Here is a 13828-nt window from a genome sequence, read left to right as displayed (position 1 = left end):
TACCTAAATAGTGTCCTGTGTCCCAAATGGCCTCAAGTATTAGAGAAAGTTGATGTTTAGCAGCAGAACTGCTCGTGGACTTCTTACAGAGAGCAAAACAATTCTCATGAATTATTCATGTTTAGCCCTCGTGTTAAAAAGTAAGCCTCGATTAAAACCGCAGAGATACACGGATGGTATACTTCGAGGGTACTTCCGTTTCCAATCCCTCTTCTACTCTATCTATGGTAAAACCTACTGGTTTTACTAATAGTATCTATGCATGGTCAATCTGTCACAACATCATTCACGTGCATAATGTATATTCTTAAAGCTACTGGCCTATTAATATTTTCCACGTTAATGACAAGGTGGTTTTTATGCAATGATATAGAGCCATATACACACTGGGACAGCACATGCAATTTGCTCCTGGTTTTACGTGCATGCATGCATGCGGAATGAAATTGATAAAGCTTTGTTGGAGGTCCACGACATAATACAGAACAGTTTGTATATGCACCTTTGTAAGCAATTTTATTAACAGAATGATCTTGTACAGCAATATAGGTGTCTATAATGATTAACACATGTACGGGTGAATGTATCTTCTATATAAATAAATACAGTGTCTACACTGTTGTCTACAACGTTGTGACAGATTGACACATAGTTTTCTCCCGCTCGCTTGTTTCCATGCTTTTTGGTGCCCTTAACAACTCGCATATTGCTATATGTGTGGTGAAGCAAGCAAGAGACTTCCCCCTCCCAGCTTTGTTTACTTACATAATGGTACACAGTCCCAGAGGAGGTACGACAGGCACAGTGAATACTAATTATCCGCCCACGCCCTGTGTTATAGCTGAATTGAGGCTAATTGCTTGAGCTGCACCACGCCTGTCGTACCTCCTCTGACACAGTCCAATATAATTATATGCAAGCAAGGGATTCTCCCATGCAGCTTTGTTTAGATCATGGTGGGTGCATGGAAAAGCAGGACACGGACACGGACACGGACACGGACACGGACACGGACACGGACACGGACACGGACACGGACACGGACACGGACACGGACACGGACACCGGACATAGACACGGACATGGTCGCAGAGGTCTATAGTCCAAAAACGATCTACATAGTTATTATTATTTCATTGACAACCAATGCCAACAATAACTATACTGCAAAGTACAGAAAACTTATGTCAGTATAAAAATAGTTACACAAAAAAACTCAAGTTCAGTACAAAAACAGTTACACAAACGACATTCAAACTCATGCAGACCAAACTCAGTACAAAACAAATCCAAATGACAAGGCTGAAGCAATTCTTTGTCCATTATTAATTCAGCTGGGGAGAAATCTGGGTGCTTCAAGGTAACGCAGGAAAATTTAGGATGGTAGTAGGTATTTCTTAAGTCATGTGACATCTGCCATCAATTGGAGGTCAGTATAATATTATACTGTAATAGTATTATTAATTGTGTATTTTAAAAGCATACTATATAGACAGTAGCGGATCCAGTGGGGAGCTTTGGGGGCTTGAGCACCCCCCTGGCCTTGATGACAAGCCTGAAGAATAGAATCTAGAGCTAGCTATCAGTCGAACGGCCAAGACCCGGAAGTTCAATGTAAATGCCGTACACTTATTTAAGTATGCATTATGCATTACATCATTGGTTGAGTTAGTTCGAGAAAGAGGGTTGACTTCAGTACTGCATTGTGCAGAAGAGAATATTCTAGAGGAACTGTGACTATCGTATCCATCACAAGAGCTACAGTTTGAGGCATCACTCGAGGCAAATGCTCTTACAGAAGCCACACTACACAGTGTCAAAGAAGACAACTACATTTTAGTGCGGTAGCTACCAGCGTTATATTTTCAGTTCCCAAGCATATGAAGCAGATCTGATCAATGAGTACTGTAAAAGTAAGCTTCTTACTTGTTTTAGATTTATATTCATCCTGTTTCCATGCATGAATTAAAAGTTATGAGTGGTCATAAAACAGCATTAATTAGTGTGTGGTTGACTGGGCTGACTGCATAAAACCTGCACAGTGACTGTCATGTATATACCATGAATTGTGTATAATAGTTTATACATGGTTTCATTTGCTTCAGTGATACAATTGTTCAATGTCCTCAGCGTTGATGTCAATCACCACTGAAGATATTCGCTATTTTCTTGTGAACATACACTGAGGATACCCATTGTGCTCACTCTCTTCCAGTATCTGGACAAGTCACAAAAAGGTATCATGGTGTATTAGAGTCCAAATTCTGTCCCGTATTTACTGTATAGACTCTGGCTGTCTGATGTACGGCCACCTCGATATACCGGTCATTTGGTTTGGCACAGATTGCTGGCTATATATAGATGTTTACTGGACAACACTCGCCCTGAAATGCGGCCACTCGCTATTCCTTATATACTGGCCAGTTACTGGCTTCCCCAAACTAGGTATTTTATTATGGCCGGATATGACGTTTTGGTATAGAAGATAAAATTGGATTACACTTAAGTATATAGAGTATACTGATACCGCAAAATTTGTCTTTAGATTCGAGGTAGGGTCGTTTTTTTAGCCGTGGTTATTTTCTGAAATACAGCCACCTCGCTATTCCGGTGAAGCTGCATTGTCCCAAGGGCGGCCAGATTAACGAGAGTCTACTGTTCGCTGTGCCCCGTGTAAATTAACTAGAAGTATCCAAACACACTTTTGTGGGGAAAAGATTTCATAAATCCATAGTTTCTTGATATAGGTATACATCTCACTGCAACATGCAGCTTGACTACATGTAGTCTATTGTATTACTTATGCTGCCTGGGGCTTCTGTTGAATCTGTCCAAAAAAGAGGCTAACCTGTCAAAGAATTAATAAAAGAATCATTCTCGAGTCACAAAAGCGGCTGAAGTATATACAATATGAATATATATATACAAATGAATGTGTTGCTTTCTTCACGTTGCATGATTAATACTTTCAGGGTTTGGAGTCAAGCACATAATTATAGATAAATTTCTTTCAAGCCGTTCAGTATGTTGATGGTTAGGAGGGTAAAAAACACAGTGTGTATTATCACAGTTATATTCAATTCTCGCTTTTATACATTGTAGGTGATATCAAGCCTCTGAATGACAGGACATCACCGCTGTGAGACTCCAACACTACTTCTAGACAAACATTTATTCTTATTACCTTCTGTGTTTGTTGAAATGTATCATATGCACCTTACATATTGTTGTTTGGCCAACAAGCATTGAGTTGTGTGTCAAATTACCCACTTATAGTGAGCAATTATGGGTAGGCTCTATAATAAATACTGTCTGTAAAACAGCACAACGTTCGATCAGTTTCATGCTTAGCTATTAAACTAATGATATTCCAAGTCTCCAGTCAATAGCATATTGGGAACTGATTTTATAACGCTTAGTGTGGAGGTAGGTCAAAACCACAAAATGTTAGTAACCATCAAACAATGCCAACTGTGTGCTGATAGATGACTGTGTAGCTATCATTTTAGACTCTTTAAAAAGCACACATTCTATAGAATATGAATAGCATATGATATTGGCATAAATAGTATGTGCAAATATAATATAGTAGGTAGAAGTCATTGCAAGTTTACAAGCTCAAAACCACAAGCCAGATTGAGTGACAGGAAGCACTTCCTGTTTTTAATTAAAAAACTGCCTTGGCCGTTCGACTGCTATCAACACACTGCATGCACTGGATAGCACGTAGCTACGGTTACATTATCATGGCCACACCCAGTTTATTACTGAGCATGAACAATTATTGATGAGTCATGCAGGAAACACATTGTACGTGAGTTAAAAGATTTTTAGCTCCTCCCTATCAAGAATCCTGGATCTGCCCCTGATAGAGGCCTCTCTCATGTGACGTACCACTTGTCTATATATAAGAGCTTCATGAGCAAGATTCAAAATGTCACTTTCACAAATATGTTAGTTTAAATCTAGTAGCCTATTATTTTTGCATCTATATACTGTATATATAGCGGGTTATTTTCGTATGGTAAAAAAATGTTCGTATTGTCAGTAGAGCATTAAAACTACTACCGCAATAGTAACTATCCTGGTATATACGAATATTTAAAATACAAAGTAATTTAATTGGGCGATGCATACGAAATTACCTGTACGGTATCACTAAGACTAAGACTGTGCATGCACTGTATGGATGGAACTCACCTTTGTCTGACAAGTACTGGGCCACCTTGATAGCAACGTCTCCTTTGTCCAGGGAGAGTAAGATGAGTAGCAGAGCTCTTTGCCTACCCAGGCCGCAGGGAAAAGCGTCTTCTAAAGTGGCCTGGTTCGAGGCAACAGAGCTCTGAACGTGCCCTCTGCAAAAACTCTGTCCAGCTAGTATTTCAGAGCCCGCAACATTCCAGCGTGAGTACCATGTACGAATGTGCGATCTCTCACGTCAGTTTGCTGTCCAGATGACAGGCCCAGCTTCTCAAGATAGCCGTCATGGATGTTGTCGAAATATGAAGATAATTTAGGAAGGTCTAATTCTTTTACTCTTGTGTTAAGCTGCATGGTCATCAGTGACTTTAGCTTCTCCTTTTAGTGGTTCAATGGTCAGGCCTGTAAAAAGTAACAACAAACACATGACACAACGAAAGGTGGCGCAAGCACGTATAGTATGTTGTGCCGCTGTGTGCCGTACAAATGTATATGCACCAATAAGCCTTCAAACATGCACTTGAGTTTTAATTGACATGTGGATGTATTCACTAATAATTATTATCGAACTTAACATGCAGGTTTGTTGTACTATCCACTCGAAGGCAATAAGAAAGGGAATGCATGCAGCTACCATGTAATGTTTGTGGAGTATCTTTCATGGTGACGCAAAAGTGGTAGCTAATGGACATCAAGAGACAGCTACAGTATTCAACTTACTCAAATTATAGGTACTTCTTCGGGGGTTTTTGTTGTGTTAGAGTCCTTAGGAGCGTTCATGACATCATGATCATCAGTCTGAGTGCCGGGTACGAATGCACAACTCCTCACGTCACATTGCTGTCCAGATGAGAGGCCTTGCTCCTCAAGATAGTCGTTATGGGTGCTATCAGATTGTGACGACATTTCAGAGAGGTGTGTTTCTTCTACTGTTGTGTCAAGCTGCTCATTAGTGACTTCATGCAGTGTCTCTCTTTACTGTTTAATAGGCAAACCTTGCGAAGGAAAAGATAACGGGTCTACTGCATACATAAATAGGACATAATTATTACAACAATCAACTACATACAAAATAATAAGGGCAATTAACAACATGCAAAGTGCTTACTTTGTAGCTGTGACGTTATCTTATGATTTGTGAGATCTATATATAGACTGGTCTGGGGACCAGTCCTCGTGTTCTATGGCAGTTAAGTCTACTTGATCTTGAGTAGCCTGAGATAGCATACTAACGTTACATGGTGGCAGCGGTGGGATTCAAGGAGGTCCAAGAAACAGTGTAGACGACAGCCCTAGCCATAGACACCAAATACGAAGAGTGACAATGGCTGCTGGTGGCTACATGCTACCACCACCCACAGCATTGGAAATACACGATGCACAAGCCGGAGAGAGGTGGAGAAGATTCAAGGCAGCCTGGAGCAACTACTCTATAGCCACGACATTGAACACCAAAGATGAGTCAGTCCAGGTGGCTACGCTGTTGACAGTGATTGGCGAGGAAGCACGAGAGGTCTACTCGACGTTCACTTGGGACACTGCTGGTGATTCAACACTCATAAACCGAGTGTTAGAGAAATTCCAGGCATACTGCGAACCAAGAAAGAACATACCATTCGAGCGGTATAAGTTTAACCGCAGAACACAAGAAGCCACAGAAGCATACGATCACTACCGGACAGCATTGAGGAAGTTGTCAGCTGAGTGTGGATTTGGTACAATAACACCAAACGAAATACTTAGAGACCGTTTGGTTTTTGGCATACGAGATGCCAAGGTGCGTGAGAGACTACTGCGAGAGTCGAATCTCATTTTACAAAAAACTGATGAAATTTGCCGAGCAGCAGAAAGTACATCACAACAACTGAAGCTAGTAGAACCTCAAGAGATGGCAATACACTCAGTCAGAAAAACTACGGAAGAGGATCGACGAAAGGTGAAGGAATGTTGGATGTGTGGCCGAAAACACGCATTCCGTACAAAAGAATCATGCCCAGCATTTGGCAAGACCTGCAACAAATGCCACAAACTAAACCATTTTGCCGTGAAGTGTCGCCAGAAGGGTCAGTCAGCCTCGATCAAACAAGTGGAAGAACAAGACAGTGAAGACGAAGTTTACCACACAAGTGCTCTAGCACACGATCCCGACGACTCACAGCTCATAACACTAAAACTGGAGAGTGGAAACTTCATGCGGTTTCAAGCTGACACAGGAGCTCAGTGCAATGTAATACCAGTGGACGTGTACAAGAAAGCCGCTAAAGACCCATACCTAAAGAACATCACGAAAACCACGGGCAAGATAGTCGCCTATGGCGGTTCGACTCTTCCAGTGGTGGGAAAGATAATCCTTAGTGTTCGGAGGGGAAAAGCGAAACACCGTATAGACTGTAAGCTGGTAGATGGAATCCAGATGCGACCACTCCTGGGACGGAAAGCGTGCATAGGTATGAACGTGGTTACGTACCTAGACAATGATTCATTGAACAAACCAGATACGGGTGGAGCCTCGGTATATGCAGTAAGCACTGGAAAACAACCTGTTACACAAACGGAACTGATCGAACTGTACCCCCAAGTGTTTAAGGAAGGAGTTGGTTGCCTTGAAGGAGAGTACCACATACGGATTGACCCACAACAGGCACCAGTCCAACATCCACCCAGAAAGGTGCCTGTGGCACTTCGAGACCGTCTGAAGTCGACCCTCGAAGACCTCGAGAACCAAGACATACTCACCTCAGTAACTGAACCAACCCCATGGGTAAGCTCTGTAGTAGTAGTCCCCAAAAAGGACGGAAAATTGCGTATTTGTTTGGATCCCAAAGAATTAAACAAAGCAGTCCAAAGAGAACATTACCCCCTACCAACAATTGAGGAAATTGCAACACGCTTATATGGAGCAAAGTGTTTCTCCATTTTGGATGTCAGAAATGGATTCTGGCACATCCCATTGGATGAAGACTCGTCCCGACTTACTACCTTCAACACCCCATTTGGCCGATACCGATGGAAACGTTCGCCATTTGGAATTTCTTCAGCACCCGAGGTATTCCAGCGGAAGATGCATGAGGTGATTGAGGGCCTCAAAGGAATTGAAGTCATAGCTGATGACTTCATTGTAGTGGGATTTGGCCGTACTGAAGAACAGGCAACTGCAGATCACGATCAGAACCTGATGGCTTTTCTGGAACGATGCAAGGAACGCTACTTAAAGCTGAATGCGAGTAAGATCCGACTGAGACTTCCCAAAGTACCCTTCATTGGACACGTAGCCACCGCCCAAGGGCTCCAAGTGGATCCACACAAAGTTCAGGCAGTCCGGGATATGCCGACACCCGAAGATGTTGCAGCAGTACAGCGACTGTTAGGGTTTGTACAATATCTCAGCAAATTCATGCCTCACCTCAGCGATGTCACGAAGCCTCTGAGAGAACTCACCCAAAAAGAAACAGTTTGGAACTGGGGACCTACTCAACAGGAAGCATTCGAGACAATTAAGAAAAATGTCACAAAGACGCCGGTGTTGAGATACTACAATGTGAAAGAAGAAGTCACCCTCCAGTGTGACGCCTCACAGTTTGGGTTAGGCGCAGCACTTATGCAGAATGGACAACCCGTGGCCTATGCCTCACGGGCTCTTACAGAGGCAGAAACCCGCTATGCCCAAATCGAGAAGGAGCTGTTGGCCATTGTATTTGCATGTGAGCATTTTGAGTATTACGTCTATGGGCGAGAAGCCGTGACTGTGGAAACTGATCACCAGCCGCTAGTGCCAATTGCACTCAAACCCCTCAACAAAGCACCGAATCGGCTGCAGAGAATGCTGCTCAGACTGCAGAACTTCAATCTGAAGGTGATATACAAGAAAGGGCCAGATATGTTCCTTGCTGACACACTGAGCAGAGCATTCCTTCCGACGATGAACACAAGTGATTTTGTTCTGTCTCTGGAAGAAGTTGATCACACCATGACATTGGCTATTCCAGAAGACCAACTACAAGAGCTAAAACAAGTGGCCGGACAAGACCATGTAAGCCAAGCGCTTAGTAGCACCATCCGACAAGGCTGGCCAGACTCCAAGTCCGAAGTTACAGAATTGGTCCACCCCTATTTCGACATACGTGACGAACTCACGGTACAAGACGAACTAGTTTTCAAGGGCACACAGTTAGTCATACCTCGCCCCTTGAGAAAGAAAATGATGGAAGTCGTCCATGAGACGCACATTGGCATTGACGGTTGTCTTCGTAGGGCAAGAGAATGCATGTACTGGCCTCGAATGAGCACGGAACTGAAGGAATATATATCCAAATGCGATATCTGCCTATCATACCGACCTGAGCAGAGCCAAGAACCACTTGCCCAACACCAGTTTGCCGCCAGACCCTGGAACAAGGTTGGGGCAGATCTCTGCAAACTGAATGGACGCACGCTACTCGTGGTCACTGATTACTTCAGCAACTACATTGAGGTAGAGAATCTCAACAAAACCACATCAGGCGATGTCACAAAGGCTCTAAAGTCAATGTTTGCTAGGTATGGGGTACCTGACATTGTGATCTCGGACAACGGACCCCAATTTGCATCCGAAGAGTTTGCAAAATTCTCAAAGCAGTGGAATTTTGAGCACATCACATCATCACCCCGATACCCACAGTCAAACGGCAAGGCCGAGAATGCCGTTAAAACAGTGAAACGCCTCTTTAAGAAATGTCGAGAATCACGCAAATTGGAATTTCTAGCTTTGCTAGATTGGAGAAATACACCTTCAGAGGGAATGACAACAAGCCCCGCTCAACGCTTCCTGGGTAGACGGTGTCGGACAAGACTTCCAATGACGGGAAGTTTACTCAAACCAAAGTACTCAACAACCCAGGATGCGGATGATATCAACAAGCAAAAAGCCAAACAAAGAAAATACTATGATCATCAAGGAAAGGTACTGAAACCACTAAGAGGTGGAGATGCTGTGCGAATGAAGCTACCGGGGCAAAGCAAGTGGACACCTGCAGTATGCTCTGGATTAGTGGGTCCCCGGCGGTACCAAGTTGAAACAGAACGCGGTACATTCGAACGGAACCGAAGGCATATCCTAGATGCCCCTGAGACCATGGAAATGCCTCTTCAAGAAGGAGACTGCACACCAAGTCAAGAAGAGGCGTATCCGGAATCAGTTCCCGACACAGAGGAACTACCTGCACAGCCGGCAAGCATACCAATTCGGTGATCACAGCGGAACAGAAAACAACCAGACTGGTTAGTAAGCTACGCTCCCTCGTAAGAACGGAACAGGACAGTGATTGGTAATTAGTTGGTACCTGATTTAACGCTTAGTACTTAGATTATGTTACTTATGTTACGTACTTATTACTTATGTTATGTTATGTATTGGTGGGACCGTTGTTTGGTTTTGTTTTGTTATTTAGCTAGCTGTGTTTGGAAGCCACACTCTTATTATTAGAGGGGAGATGTGACGTTATCTTATGATTTGTGAGATCTATATATAGACTGGTCTGGGGACCAGTCCTCGTGTTCTATGGCAGTTAAGTCTACTTGATCTTGAGTAGCCTGAGATAGCATACTAACGTTACAGTAGCTGTTGTTTTTGGCTGGTTAGTTTGGAAATATCAGTAGCAGCTGTGGAATCCTGACTAGCTGTAGGGGACATATCCTCCTTTAGTGCATTCAGATCTTCATCAGTAGCTTTAATTAAAGTCCGTATCCTCACTAATAGAATTAGTACTAGTGTGCTGTGATTGCAAGGAGACATGTATAAATATTACATCCATCAGTGAACGCATGCATTTTACGACTTTTAGATCAAAAAGGGTATGACAGTATACAGCAAATTGACAGATGAAATTGGCAATTATTGTTCGTAACAAGAATTAACATCATGCATGATACAGCAGGTCATACACTCAGACAATGTAAGTACTTTTACCTCTGGCATTCATACAGGCTAGGTCTGGATTCGAGGCTAATGGTGTGGAGGCACAGCTGCAGTTGATGTGCGCATGCGCCAAAAGGCTGAAACTCAGACCACGAAAATAAACTCCGCAAAATCCTTTATAGAGGTTCATCCGCGAAAATTTATACCCTCGAAATATACCCGCTATACGGTATATAAACTATCATCTAGAGTGTCAATTATATGTGTAGTATACGTTATACCAAAAATTAAAGGGGACTCTGCATGTGCTATAATAATGATGCCTTCCTCAAAGTATTCTTTTCATACAATACACTTACTGTGGTCTTACCTTCAAATGTCGATGTCTCTGTACTCACGAGATTATCATCTAGATCAATATCCATTCCTCAATGCGAAGGTAAATACGTAATAAGAGCAGTCACTGCGTCATCATCGATGCTGTTGTCTAGATGGGCGTGGCCCGCCTCCAAAGAGTCAGGTTGCAGCCACTAACTATAGAGGTTATGCAGATCCGCCCACTTCCTGCCAAAAAGGGGTGTGGCCACATAAAAACTCTTGGAAAGGGGGCGTGATTACATATGTCCGCCATTTTGAGTGGCAAAAAGTACCTTGATACGTAGGCTACATGCTAAAAGTTGAGCTACGGTTAGAGTAGCCTCGATCCCAGGCCGAGTTTTCGCTTTTATAACGGTTAGGCGAATTGTTCGCCTAACCGTTATAAAAGCGAAAACTCGGCCTGGGATCGAGGCTACGGTTAGAGCTGCTACACTGTTGGTAATGCAATCAGACACTCTAAAGGATCAAGACTATCATTGTATTGCTTTCTTCTATATCTAGAACGCTATAGTTGATGGTTAGCTGCAGTCAAGAGAAAGAATGGGGAGCATAAAAGTTGCAAAACTACCGTTTTGTTATTCACTCTATCACAGGCAGAAAGAGTCAAGACGCTCTCTCTCCAGAGATACTGAACATAAACATGATATGGAAACAGAAATCAGTGCAATAGACAAACATGTGTGTGCAGCTCTATAAATCTACAATTCAGTCAATTGGTTTGCATGGTTTATCCATTGTCTTGTTGTTTATGCTCCTTTTCTTGACATGATAGCTTTATAGCACCCTATTTTCTAGTTCTTGAAAGTAGTTGGAGACTCTCCCTGCATCACACTCAGCCATAGTAGAGTTGCAAACTTTTGCAAATAACATTGCTACTGCTTGCCACTCGTGCTTTTTGCCACTCAAAATGGCGGACGTATGTAACCACGCCCCCTAATTAATGAGTTTTAGGGAGTTTTGGCCGGAAGTGGGCGGATCTGCATAACCTCTATAATATTAACCGCGCCTCTAACCACAAAGCTCAGCTTGCTGCGGAGAAGGGGAGAGGCTGGGAAGCCAACAAATGCATTACGTAAGGGCTGATTTTTATGCCTCGGTGCGCATGCGCAAGCGAGGTATACGGGTAGTGTGTTTGTGTGTCTGTGTGTGTGTGTGTGTGTGTAGACCGCTACAGCTGCTCAAGGATGAATCAAGTGCAAGTAAGAGTTTCTATAGGCTTCTAGTCATGTTTACTTGGATCTTAATTCGTGGATTTGCAAAATAATGCTTCGTTCTCGAGTTATGCCTAGTTTTGCTTACTTGGAATGCCATTGCAGCCTTTTCGGAAGAGTCCGTAGCAAAACTTGTTCACCGAGTGTTACTACTCTACTTAGTAGTTAGCTCTGCACTAGAACACTATCTATTGGTAGCTGCAAGAGTGAGCAGAGAGCTGAAAGGCTCTGTTGACTTGCAGCCATTAATTTTAGACTTGAACTTTTGGCATCGACCTTTTTTAACAACAATCATGGTTGATCATTACCCACTATTCGGTTGATTGCATGCAGCAAAATAAAAGATGTTCATCATGATAATAATAATCAATGTGTGTATAAAAGCCAGCTATTAGTAGTTTTATGTTATGTAGCTTTGGCACCTCCACCGAGGCATCAGCACCCGCGGTGCTTTCATTTTTTTAGTTATGATAAACACAAGTGCAGTTCAATACATGTACAAACAGTAAAATAATTATTGATCACACTAATTGTGAGATTCCAGTTAGTTACAGCCATGAGGCCACATTCGGCACTCATTAGGTCTACAGGAGATCTTACGAAGCATCCTGGATGCTAGCCTCGGTCCCAGGCCGATTTTTTTTTAATAGAACAAAGTTGAAAAATACTAGTAGGCGACCTAGCGTTCAATTGGAGACGGATCGGCCTGGGGTCGAGGCTACCTGGATGCGAGCGTGCTCCCCTGATGCAGCGAATTGAGGATCTCAACAAGGAGAAGGTGAGGCGACATCTCAACATTTCTCTTGGAAGCCAGGAGACAGGCTAGGCGCTTATAAAAAGTAATTGCCTCAGTTCCGAGTCCGCCTGTTGCCGAGAAAACCAGGGGTGTGAACGAGGCATGCTCTACCTCCCTGACTCTTTGTTCGTAGGCGTTCTTCTTCAGTCTTTCGTGTTTTCAATAGCAAGCGGTGAGATTAGTGTTTCTGTTTGAGCAAGCATGTGGGTTGAACACTCACGTCACAGAAGGTTCTTTCATGCCTACCTCCCCAGAATCCGCTCATGGCGACGTCTAGTCTTGCCCTATCTTGTGTGATGGCAGAGGCTCCCTGAAACGTTTCTCCTGTGACCGGTTGCAGATCTGGCTTGATGCTGACTTCATGGCACACCTCTGTTACCCTGATTTCGTTGTGTCGGATGATACAATCTGATTGGTGCTAATGCATTCCTGAATGTAAACTGCTTAAGTAATGTGCAATCTGATTGGTGCTGCCATGTTTTTCTGCAGCAGAACGAATGCTAGATAGGGCTGCAACCCGTCTCCCTTTTTTGAGGCGGGCCACGCTCATCTAGCTGTTGTCTTGAAGATCCCACCGTTTTAAACACTTCAGTGAGATCACCTAAAGCTTGCTGAATAGAACTATTAACAATTTTGTTGAGTGTAGTATGTCTCCCTGTGATTCCGGGGCAATGGTATCAGTATGTGTGTGTGCATGTGTGTGGAGGAGCTACTAATTGGGGCGAGCGAAGCGAGTCCCTTCCTAGTGATGAAGGTTGCAATTTTGTCTGTGTGTGTGTGTGTGTGTGACTGTGTGTGTCATGGACCGGCACGATATTTGTTTTTTTGTACTCGTGACCTTTTACCAACTTTTACGTGAAAGCTGCGCATGGGCACAAGAGCTAGCTACACTCAGCAACGAAGACTAAACATGACACAGAGACTCCTGAGGCCACAAGCAAGCCTATATACAGTAGGTAAGAGGAGCTCAGATGGGGACCTTCTGAGCCTGAGATCACATAGGCACGCCTGCAGGAGGTCAGAGCAGCTTACTTGCCAAGGATTGTTAACAGTATACACCTCCTTCCCCCTAACCTTGCTCCTCCTGTTAGTTTGTACAGACATTTCCCCTAGCCCAGTTTCATAGATACAATACGTTTAATGAATCTCATCGTTGGAATGCAACTTCAGGGTTAGAGCAGTTCAAGAAAGCCTGCCTTGTTAGATGAGCTGGAATATACATGTATCATCCTACATGCTGATGTTCCTGGACTGAAACTATCACCATTAAAGCAGACATGCAACTGTGTGGGCCACATTCATGTGTGCAATTACACACTAAAAAGTCAAACGCTTTCTTGTACTTGAGTT

The 13828-nt window shown here is 43.3% G+C and overlaps 1 long non-coding RNA gene across 1 annotated transcript; it reads left to right on the top strand.

The window, feature by feature from the left end:
- The first annotated feature begins 1753 nt into the window (after positions 1-1753).
- On the top strand, positions 1754-3243 carry LOC135344501 (uncharacterized). The gene is made up of 3 exons (XR_010397463.1): positions 1754-1913; positions 2131-2237; positions 3103-3243. It is a non-coding gene; the product is annotated as an uncharacterized LOC135344501 (long non-coding RNA).
- The last annotated feature ends 10585 nt before the right edge of the window (positions 3244-13828 follow it).

Source organism: Halichondria panicea, chromosome 11 (assembly GCF_963675165.1).
Source record: "Halichondria panicea chromosome 11, odHalPani1.1, whole genome shotgun sequence".
Lineage (NCBI taxonomy): Eukaryota > Metazoa > Porifera > Demospongiae > Suberitida > Halichondriidae > Halichondria > Halichondria panicea.
This window is presented reverse-complemented; position numbering and strand designations above follow the sequence as displayed.